General features: G+C 41.6%; 1 long non-coding RNA gene across 1 annotated transcript in view; it reads right to left on the minus strand.

The window, feature by feature from the left end:
- The window catches only part of LOC105545683, a 57,921-nt gene extending 49,387 nt beyond the window's left edge, over positions 1 to 8,534 (minus strand). Inside the window, exon 1 of the long non-coding RNA XR_001006969.1 lies at positions 8,477 to 8,534. This is a non-coding gene — a long non-coding RNA (uncharacterized LOC105545683). The remainder of the gene's footprint in view (positions 1 to 8,476) is intronic.
- Positions 8,535 to 9,931: the final 1,397 nt, after the last annotated feature.

Here is a 9,931-nt window from a genome sequence, read left to right on the forward strand (position 1 = left end):
TTTTAATTTGTCCTTCTTGTTTTAAAACACCAAATATTTTCTGTGAACTTTCAGCTTTGTTCTTTCCCTCTTGTCTGGAAGGGTGCTAGCTGAGTGCCAAGAACAACAGGTAAGCCAGCTTCCCTCAACCCAGAAAAATTATGCCTTTGCCACAGGAGCCATACTTACGCTTCCACAATGGCCAGGGAAAAACCTAATAGGAACAGATTTTTTTGCATGTGTAGCAAAGTTAGTTCCAGAGAGAAAGAAAGAAGCCTGGTTTGCACTGTAGCAGAACCATTGGAACAATATGCTCCCTGTGTCCACGGCCCAATCCTCCCCGGACACCCTCCTTTCTAGGGCATAGGGTAGCAAAGTCACATACACAGTAGATCATGCCAGGACCTGCTGACACAACCCTACTCCCAAATTTGCAGGCAGGAGAGTGAAGCAATGTCTGTACTCTATACATAGTCTTACTTTTTTCTTTTCTTTTTTAAAGTAGCTGTTTCAGCATTCAACTGGGGGCAAAAGGGGTTGAGGGGGTGGGAAAAGATAGTGCAGGCAAACTTTCTCAGTGCTATTCCATCCGTCTGTGCCTCCCCACTCCTTCACACCTCTGAAGTTATGGCAAGACTAGGTAAAGAGTTTTGAATAACATTGAGACCCACTTATATTTACCTTGAACAAATAGGATCTTTGACACTTCTTGACTACACTCAGTTGCCTATAAGAGTTCTTCCTCCTATAGCAAGTCATATTGGGAGAATTCGCTGGAAAAAAGCTTTTTTCCTTACAATTGCAAATGAAAGTATAAAATATATCATCAAATTTTAAAGTGTGCATATGTCCTCATCTCAGCTGTTGACATCATATTTATAATCATGAGCACGCCAGGTTTTCTACAACTTAAGAAATTCTATGAGCATATTACTTTTCCAACTTTATCAGTAAACATTGATTTCTGTATAATGCAGAAACCAGTTAAATAATTCCTGGTCGGGCGCAGTGGCTCACGCCTGTAATCCTAGCACTTTGGGAGGCCGAGGTGGGTGAATCACCTGAGGTCAGGAGTTCGAGACCAGCCTGGCCAACATGGTGAAACCCCGTTTCTACTAAAAATACAAAAAATTAGTTGGGTGTGGTGGCAGGCGCTTGTAATCCCAGCTACTCGGGAGGCTAAGGCAGGAGAATCCCTTGAACCTGGGAGGTGGAGTCAAGTGAGCCGAGACCGCACCACTGCACTCCAGCCTAGGTGACAGAGTAAGACTCTGTCTCAAAAAGAAAAAAAAAAAGAAGTAGCAATAAAATCATTACAGAAATAAAATAAACAACACCTAAAAAACATGTTACATCCACTCTGGTTTTCCATAATTTGACTTCATGTATTTTTCAGGTAATTCATAGTAGTAGGAATTGCTATTTATTTGATACACCTGCCCTGTGCCAGACATTTTGTATACAGTCATATTTTCTTTACCACAACTGGCTTGAATCTAGGTACTCCTTTGCCTTTTTTTTTTTTTTTTTTTTTTTTTTTTTTTTTTTTTGAGACAGAGTCTCGCTCTGTTTCCCAGGCTGGAGTGCAGTGGCACGATCTTGGCTCACTGCAACCTCTGCCTCCTGGGTTCAAGTGATTCTCCTGCTTCAGCCTCCCCAGTAGCTAGGATTACAGGCATGTACTACCACGCTGGGCTGGCTAATTTTTGTATTTTTAGTAGGGACGGAGTTTCACCATGCTGGCCAGGCTGGTCTCGAACTCCCCACCTGGTGATCTACCCGCCTCGGTCTTCCAATGTGCTGGGACTACAGGCATGAGCCACTGCGCCCGGCTCCTTTGCCTATTTTAAAAATAAGGTTCACATGGGTAAACTAACTTGTCCTCAATACACAATTAGTATTTCCCAAGCAGGGAGCCACATCCAGTTTATCTAATTCCAAAACCTGTATCTTTGCCACTATAATATGCTAACATTGAGGATCTAGTGTCAAATATACTAATGTCCAGTTTCCAGTCAACAAGTGCTAAAAGAAGTTGTATGAGAAATAAAAACTATTCTACAACATCCCTGGACCATGATGTCTCCTTCATCACTAAATTGTCCTCTGCCTGGGCCCAATGTTGGAGCCAGTTGAGCTAGCAAGAACCTCCCATGGGAGCTTTTCCTAAGTCGGGTGCCTGGGAGAAGAGACTGCACCAGAAAATACACTTTATCTGCGAAGCCGGAGGCCCCAAAGCCAGAGAAACTTTGGCTCAAGGACTTGAGCCAATATTGTAACTGGAAAAATGAGCCTAAGTGTTAGGTCCAAAAGGCAAAATAAGCCATACATGGAAAAACAAGGGCCAACCGCAGCATCCAGGAGGCCTGGAAATGGGTCACAAAGCAATGTGCAGAGCGGGTGGGCACAAGTGGGTCAGAAACACATCTGGGAAAGGTAAAAAGATGTTGGATGTCACTTGAATATGGTGTTGGCCCTGGGGGTGGACCTGGCAGATTCAAAAGCCCACCAAGAACCAGATGCTTGAATTCTGGGGAGTCATTGACTCTCCCTAGGCCACAATTTTCTCAACTAATAAAATGGACCCAGTTATAACCCCTTCAGATCTGCTATCAGAATTAAATGATAAGTGAAGGGATTTAGCATTGTGCCAAGCCTAGAAAAGCAGGGGTTTTTTTCTTAGCTATTATTACTTTATATTTGTGATTGCCATGGAGATGATAATAATTTTTGAGAGTAAAGTTTTTATATTTAAGTACCTGAAAGAACCCTGAAAAAAAACCCTCACCCTTAGAATGGTACAAAATTAAAACTGAGTACAGAACAAAGTTTACAGTTTGAGCCTTTTAACAGAATAAAGAGTATTAAAGAAGACCTTGAAGCAAGCATGAAGTAATTTCCAGGTCACTAGACAATTTGCAGGTGCAAACCATTTCTAGTCCCATTGTCGGAGGGAGAAAAAAAGGTACAGGTCACACCCAGTCCCCTATGCTAATGTCCAAATGTCTGGTTTGGTAGTTTTGATGTAAAAGGAGCATGGAATGGATGCTTTCAGAATAGAAACAATTAACAGACCCCTTAAGAACTACAGATATAAGTATTTTGAGAAGTCTTAAAGAAAACAAGAGCAACAAAAAACTATCACTGTTAGGATTACATCACAGTAGTTTTTCCCCCTAGCATTTCCATTGATTTTTCAGTTTTACATCAAAAAGAAAATCTGGCCTTGTGGACATTTAAGAGACTAGGGAATTTCATTTTCCACTTAATAAACTGATTTTCTCCACCACTCTAGGTACTTGAAATTAGCGCAAACCCCAGGATAGCTACAACTCCAAAAGGGAATGCTCAGTTCATTATGAATGGTCTTAAAGCAAATAGTGCTCTGACAGCCAAATTCCTGGTCTTCAAATTTGTAAGTTTGCCCTTTTTTTCACAAGTCTTACTCAAGACCGCTTCTGAGCTTTTGCACATTTAACCCTTACACTCAAAGACAATATGTTACTGAAGAGCATGGGAAATTTCAAGTTCATACATTTGGATTAAATTCCTTTTCAAAAGAAGTCTAATATTTGTAACCAAATTATGACCATATTGAATACACGAAATTAACTGCTGAACTAACAGAAAGGAAATACTGTATTTATTTTCACTTCTGTGGCCACGCATCCTTTGAACAGTTCGAAAGAATCATAAACCAGCCATAAATCCTACAATGCTTTTCATTTTCTTTCTTCACATACTAACACAGCACTGATTTTTCAGTAAAAAAGACACTGTAAATAGTTGTTGTTTTTAATAATCAAAATTAATTTGTACCATCTTTCGTTGATCTGTATATTTGTTCAAGCTTTCATTATAATAATACAGCTACAATATAGTGAAGTTTTATGCATTACTTCATTTAATTCTCAATAAAATCCCAAGGAATAGGCATTATTAGTGTGCCCACATTGGAGATTAAAAATAAAACAAGCTTATAGGAGATCGCTTATAATCACACAGGTAGTCATCTGCAGGGCTAGTATTCAAAATAGATATTAATACTTTGGACTTTAACTGGCACAGGAGAATAAAAATATCAGGGATATGCTTACTTAATTATTTTTAATAATATAAATCAGCCCATATATTAGTAAGTAAAAGATAAAAAACGATCCTAAATACCAGGCCTGAGTTGTTTGTCAATTGCCTCAATTCCATGTTTAGACTTGAATTAACAGACATAACTAAAAGTTTAAATGACAAAATTCTGATAAGAAAACATAGTGTATAATTAGTGCACATCTCTGGATTTGGGGAGGAAAGTGACTTGATTTACATAGGGTATTGTTTTTCCTAATTAATTGTAGTCTGCCACATATTTGTGTGTGATTGCTTCATAAATGGTTTACAAATTGTTAAGAAGTTTATGGATATAGAGAAATAATATTACAGCTCAATAAATAAACTTTTACAAGTGTAGAAGAGAAATTTTACATTAAAATGTGACTTTGTTTCTTCATCCTGAGAGAATGAATTTTTTAAAAACACATTTAAAATCAAACATTAGATATGCAAATATGTGTTCAGATCAGAGATACCAAAATTATTCAAATGATTAATTATTCATCATAAAATGTCAATTAATAATTACAAAGCAGAAAAGGCATCTTTCTAATGCATCTTTATTTTTCTTGGCCTAAAAAGGGCTAAATATACATGTTCAATTGACTTCTATCAAGTTTTTAAAATTCAACAAAGTAAACAAATTGTAAACAAGTGCAAACTCTGAATTTTAATGAGAACAACAAATATGCCCAAAACGAAGGGAAGAGCAAAAAATAACAATAAAGAAAACAAAACAAAACAAAGACAGTTATGTCCATGACATATGCGGCCTCATGCTCACTCACCTGCTAGGTAATGGACAGAAACCTAGCCTAGCCAAGAAAACAACCCAGCAACCCAAGTTGTGAATTTGCCTAGCAATGTGCCAAATACGTGACACCATGATGCTTCTCTCTGAATTGATCAATCTTTGTTGGGGTTCAGGCGGAGTGTTTTGGGAATTTTTTACCCTTTCCAAATAGTCACCAGAAGAAAAGCGCAGTTTAAGTTTCACAAAATTACCTATTGTAATTTCTAAAGTCTGTTAAAAAATTAAGCACTGCTAAAATATGGCTGTAAACAAACTTTTTCACATTGCCTTAATTCTAAAGAATGCCCCTATGCCAAGCATTATGCATTTTTTCCAGGAAGAGTATATCTTGTCTTTTAAAATTATCAGTCTGAGTTGATGTAATAATATAAAAGAATAAACCATTATGGTCACTGAAATATTGATTTATTTTATTTTTACTTTTATTATTTTACTTTTCACTGACACCTGGTGAACTTGTCGTCTCTGAGACCCGGGGAGTTATTTTAGTCAGGGTGTCCCCGCCCTCCTGCTGGTAGATTAATTACACATTAAACGTTGTGTTTTCAAAACGAAATGATAAATCTGGACACATAAAAGAGGCACAAAAAGAATCACAGCGAGGGAGAAGAGGGGATGTTAAGAAAGAAAACAAGAAATTGCAAAAGGGAGATATCAGATAGAAAGGAGAACGCAGGAAATGCAACTGGGAAAGAATTTCAAGAAAATAAGGATAAAGGGCAGGGAGGGCTGAAAGGAGGGCCAGAGGGAGGAAAAGCAGGAGGGAGATTTTTGGTTTTCAATTCCCTGGTGAGGCTGCTGGCGTCCGCGCCCTCAACGCCCCAGCCTTCCAAGTTGAGGCGAAAGCCACCTCTTCGGGCCTGCGTCGCATCCAACTTACTCTAAGTTTTCTGGTGACTCCTACGGGGCCCCTTTCCGTACCCTCCGGCACCCCCCCTCCCTTAGTGAGATTGACAGTCGCGTGGAGGAGGCTTTTCCAGGCACAGCCTTTCTCATGGTAATCAGCCCCCAGCATCACCTCCCGGCCGCGGCTGCGCCCGCTCGGAGCGCGGCTCGCGGACCCCGGGGACCGGAAACAGGGCGGCGGGCGGGGAGCAGGCGAGCAAGCCAGGTCAGCTGACCGGGCGGCGGGCGGGGGTCGCGGGATCCCGGGCGGGGACAGGTCTGGGGGAGGGCGGTCTGGTGGGAGGGGGCCGAACACCGCCCCCCCACCCCGACGCGCTCCTCCGCCTGTGCAGCGGGGCCCTTCCTGGAGATCAAATGCAGGGACCAAAGCTGGCGGCAGGGGTTGGGGCGGGGTGGGGGGGAGGTGGCAGAGCGCGCGGAAAATTGGGGACAACAACCAGACCTGTTTAGCATCAATAAATTAAGATGCTCATTTGGGTCCTGAAGTTTGCTGGTTCCTGTCAGTGGAGACGTTGGCAAAAGCCCTGAAGCCGAGACTCAGCCTTTACTTCAAAAAAATAAAATAAAATCTACCCCTCAGCTGGCCGCCCTGCTGGGGCCAGGTGACGTGCGAGATTCCACAGCCTGCGGGTCTCGCAGCAGGGATGTTAGGGACGGTCTGAGCTTCTCTGGTCCTGTTTTGGTTTTGTTTGAAAGGGCTTCTCAGAGAGATGCTCCTGAATTTTTTTTTTTTTTTTTTTTTAATAGACTTTCCCCTCCTATCCTAGGCTCAACTCCGAAAGGATTGGATTGCGAGTCTGCACGTGAGAAAACCGTTTGGCTTGGCTTGGACCCCTGCCGCCCCCCACCCCCTCCACACACACCCAATCCAGGGGTCCCCTTTATCACCCTTTGCTTGCAACTCCAAAAGAAGTTGCCCACCTCCTGAGTCACAACACAAGGTCGAATAATTCCTCTAGATGAAAGATCAGTTCCATTTCAAAACGAGAATAGGTTCCTTTTTTTATTTTCTCCACATGGTACAAAATAAACAGAATTTGCTTTTAAAAAAAATCATTAGCTGTGGCCAAATTCGAATTCCTTCTACAGCCTGTGTGTTCAAGGGCAGAAACATTGTATCTCTTCGGGCATCTGGGCCGCCAAGCTGAGCGGGGGGAGGGGGGAGCGGCTGTGAAAGTTGAGGAAATTGACAGACTGAGAGGTGAATGGGGGGACAGGCACCAGGTCCTGGCTGGAGGGAATTGGAAAACAAAAGTGCATCCTTCTCACCCTGCCTGAGTGGAGGGAATCCTGAGGGAGGCAGTTTGTTTTGCCCATGGAAACCCTAAATAATTATTTTCCCCCTTCAATGTTGATTGCAATATTATTTCACATTTCCGTGTATCTGTTGTTTTAATCTCTTTCGTCTGCGCTAATCTGGAAGTGGATTATTAATGGGGAAGACAGAGAAGGAGAGATTCATTTGCAGGATTTATTTTGCTGTGTGAGGAGCCGAAAGTCAGCAGCCCCCAGTCCTCTCGACTTTTCTCTGCGTCCTGCGCTCCTGCATCCCCCTGATCCCACGATCCCCATTGTCCCCGACCTGGCCCTCGGACTGAGGGAGTGTTCGGAACAAATTTATATTCCGGCTTCCTCCCGACCCCATCACCTCTGCCACGTTGGGAACTCTCTCGGCCAAATGCCTGGGGAGGGGCGTGCCAGTCAGGAACGAGGGCAAGGCAACCTAGCCGTAGCGCTCACCCCTCGCGGAGACCCCTCTCGGGCCACCATCCAAACATCTACCTTCATGGGAACCTGGAAGACTGCTTTTTCACCCCAAACTAAATACTGGCCAGTCGGAACTCCCAGTGCTAAATGTTGGGGACTGCCTCCTGCCACTTGAACGATTACTGAGTCCAGGGTAATCAGATGATTAGGTGTTTTTAATGGAAATACTTAGGTTTTTTTTTTTTTTTTTTTTTCAGTCAGATCCTAAGAAACCTGACATTTAATATACATAATAAAGACAAGTGTTTTGTTAGCTATTCGATTGGATCCTTTGACCTGAGGTTATGCTTGTGTGTGTGTCTGGGCTGCAAGCCTCCAATGGCTACCTGGGTGCCTGAAGAGGAGTCTTGCCTGGAACCACTCTATATTCAAAGGGTTCCTTCTTCCTTAGGAGTGGGAGAGGGGTGGCTGTGAAGCAAGCTTCTAGAGAAAGCTGGACTCCAATCTTTTAAATTAAAAAAGAGGAAAAAAAGGAGGAGGAAGAAAAATGGACATGAGCAGTGGTGCTAAATCTCAGAAGAGGAACTTGATAAGTCACACATATATTTAGTATAGAGATATAATAATGAAAGAAATGTAAAATATAAAATTAGGAATATGCCTGACCCATGTTGAAAATCTTTGATTTTATTTATTAATAATTTTTAAGCTGAAGATCCTGAATGCCTTTCTTCTATAGACACTTTATCTGTGATGGGGTGGGGGGAGAGAGTTAATTTATCCAGTAGCTATTTTCATTATAATAAATACTTAAGTTAGGAAAGAGGTGACTCTGTAACCAACTGTGAAAATCTACTTTCTTGCATCCTAGAACAAGATCTAGCTGTGGTCGTGCTAGGTAGCTATTAACCCCTCCCCCGCCCCCGCAAAAAAAAAAAAAATACAAAATACAAAGACATGTACCTCTGGGAGTGTGATGTGGCAACCCATGTGGTGGCTTGTCCCTCCTTTGAGTGCAATTGCCAGTGACTCTTGCATTCAAAGCCTTGCTTTAGGCACACATTCAAAGCACAGTTCAAAGCAGTTTATCTTAATATAGTGTTGGATCAGGGTATTATTTGTTTCAGATTTCATCAGACTGGAAACAGGAGGGTGTAACATATTTAACAATATTAAAGCTTAAAAAGTGGTGTGAGACAGCTCTCTGGTCCTCTTAACACCTCCACCTTTACCTTTCCGAAGGATCCTAAATGCTGTGAGACTAGAAGTTTATTTGTGCTCTGAGGTTCTCAAGCACTTTCACTCTTTAGGGGAAAAAAAAAAAGTCTCACAGTTATTTAAGAAATTGAGCCTGAACCATCCGAAGATAGGAGATTTCTTCCTTTTCCGATAAATGCCTGTGCTCAGCATCCTCAAATTTGGCTGTCTTTATTTACTTCTATATTAGTTCCAATTATGTGCAGTGTAAACCAGCTTTTTGATTAACAAAACAGCAGAGCATTGGTTAAGAACACTTAAACTTCAAAAAAATTCCCCTGGGAAGTGGGCTCTGAATTGGTTAATAATGTGCAGTACTTGCTAAATTGCTGACTTCCAGATGTGGAAAATATCTTTCTTGTTTAGGACCTATGTAACCTGATTGGATTACGACAGAAGCGTCACGTTGGAAGCTTTTGAGTGATTATTTAATTAACCATACAGTAGAAAGCTGTATTCTCCAGGAAATCCCTTCCATATTTGCATAACCAATCCCTTCAGAGCAAAGGTGGAGTCTTTTCTTTTTAATTTTACTTTAATTGTAATATCAAAAAATATATACTCCAAAACTTAGACCCCATGCCGTTTAATATCATGTTCTCCCTTCCCTGCTAAGTTTCTCTATGGCCTTTCTCTTTTCTCCTCCTGCCTCCCTACACATTCTCCCTTACTTTGTAGTGAGGTGTCCCCGAGGTGTAGAGAGATTCAGAGATCGGCCAACCGAGTGTTCTACGTTAATTTACTTAGAAACCCTTTATTAAAATGCCAAACTACTTTTTAATATTGGGATCCAGACCAGAAATTCATCATGCACACACCCTAACACACATGCCCTAAGATGCAGCTCTCATGAAGCATTTTTTTTTTTTTTTCTGGCTCTGGTACCTAAAAAGAAAAAAATAATAATAAGGGAAAGGGCAGTGAATTTTGTTCCAGAAGCTGTACTGAGATAGCTACACAATTTGATGTGCATCTCAAATCTGGTCATTAGAGATATCTGTATAAGAAGAGATGATCTGGATTGAGGACCCGGGATCTTTCCCTTTAACTTTCGCCCCTTGGAGTTCTCCAGTTCTGTGAATGGTGTGCACCGTTTTCCGCCCTGTACTCTGTAGGATTTAGTGATGAGGATAATGATGCCAAAGGCTTGACGGGCGGGGG

Source organism: Mandrillus leucophaeus, unplaced genomic scaffold (assembly GCF_000951045.1).
Source record: "Mandrillus leucophaeus isolate KB7577 unplaced genomic scaffold, Mleu.le_1.0 Scaffold336, whole genome shotgun sequence".
In the NCBI taxonomy this organism is placed as follows: domain Eukaryota; kingdom Metazoa; phylum Chordata; class Mammalia; order Primates; family Cercopithecidae; genus Mandrillus; species Mandrillus leucophaeus.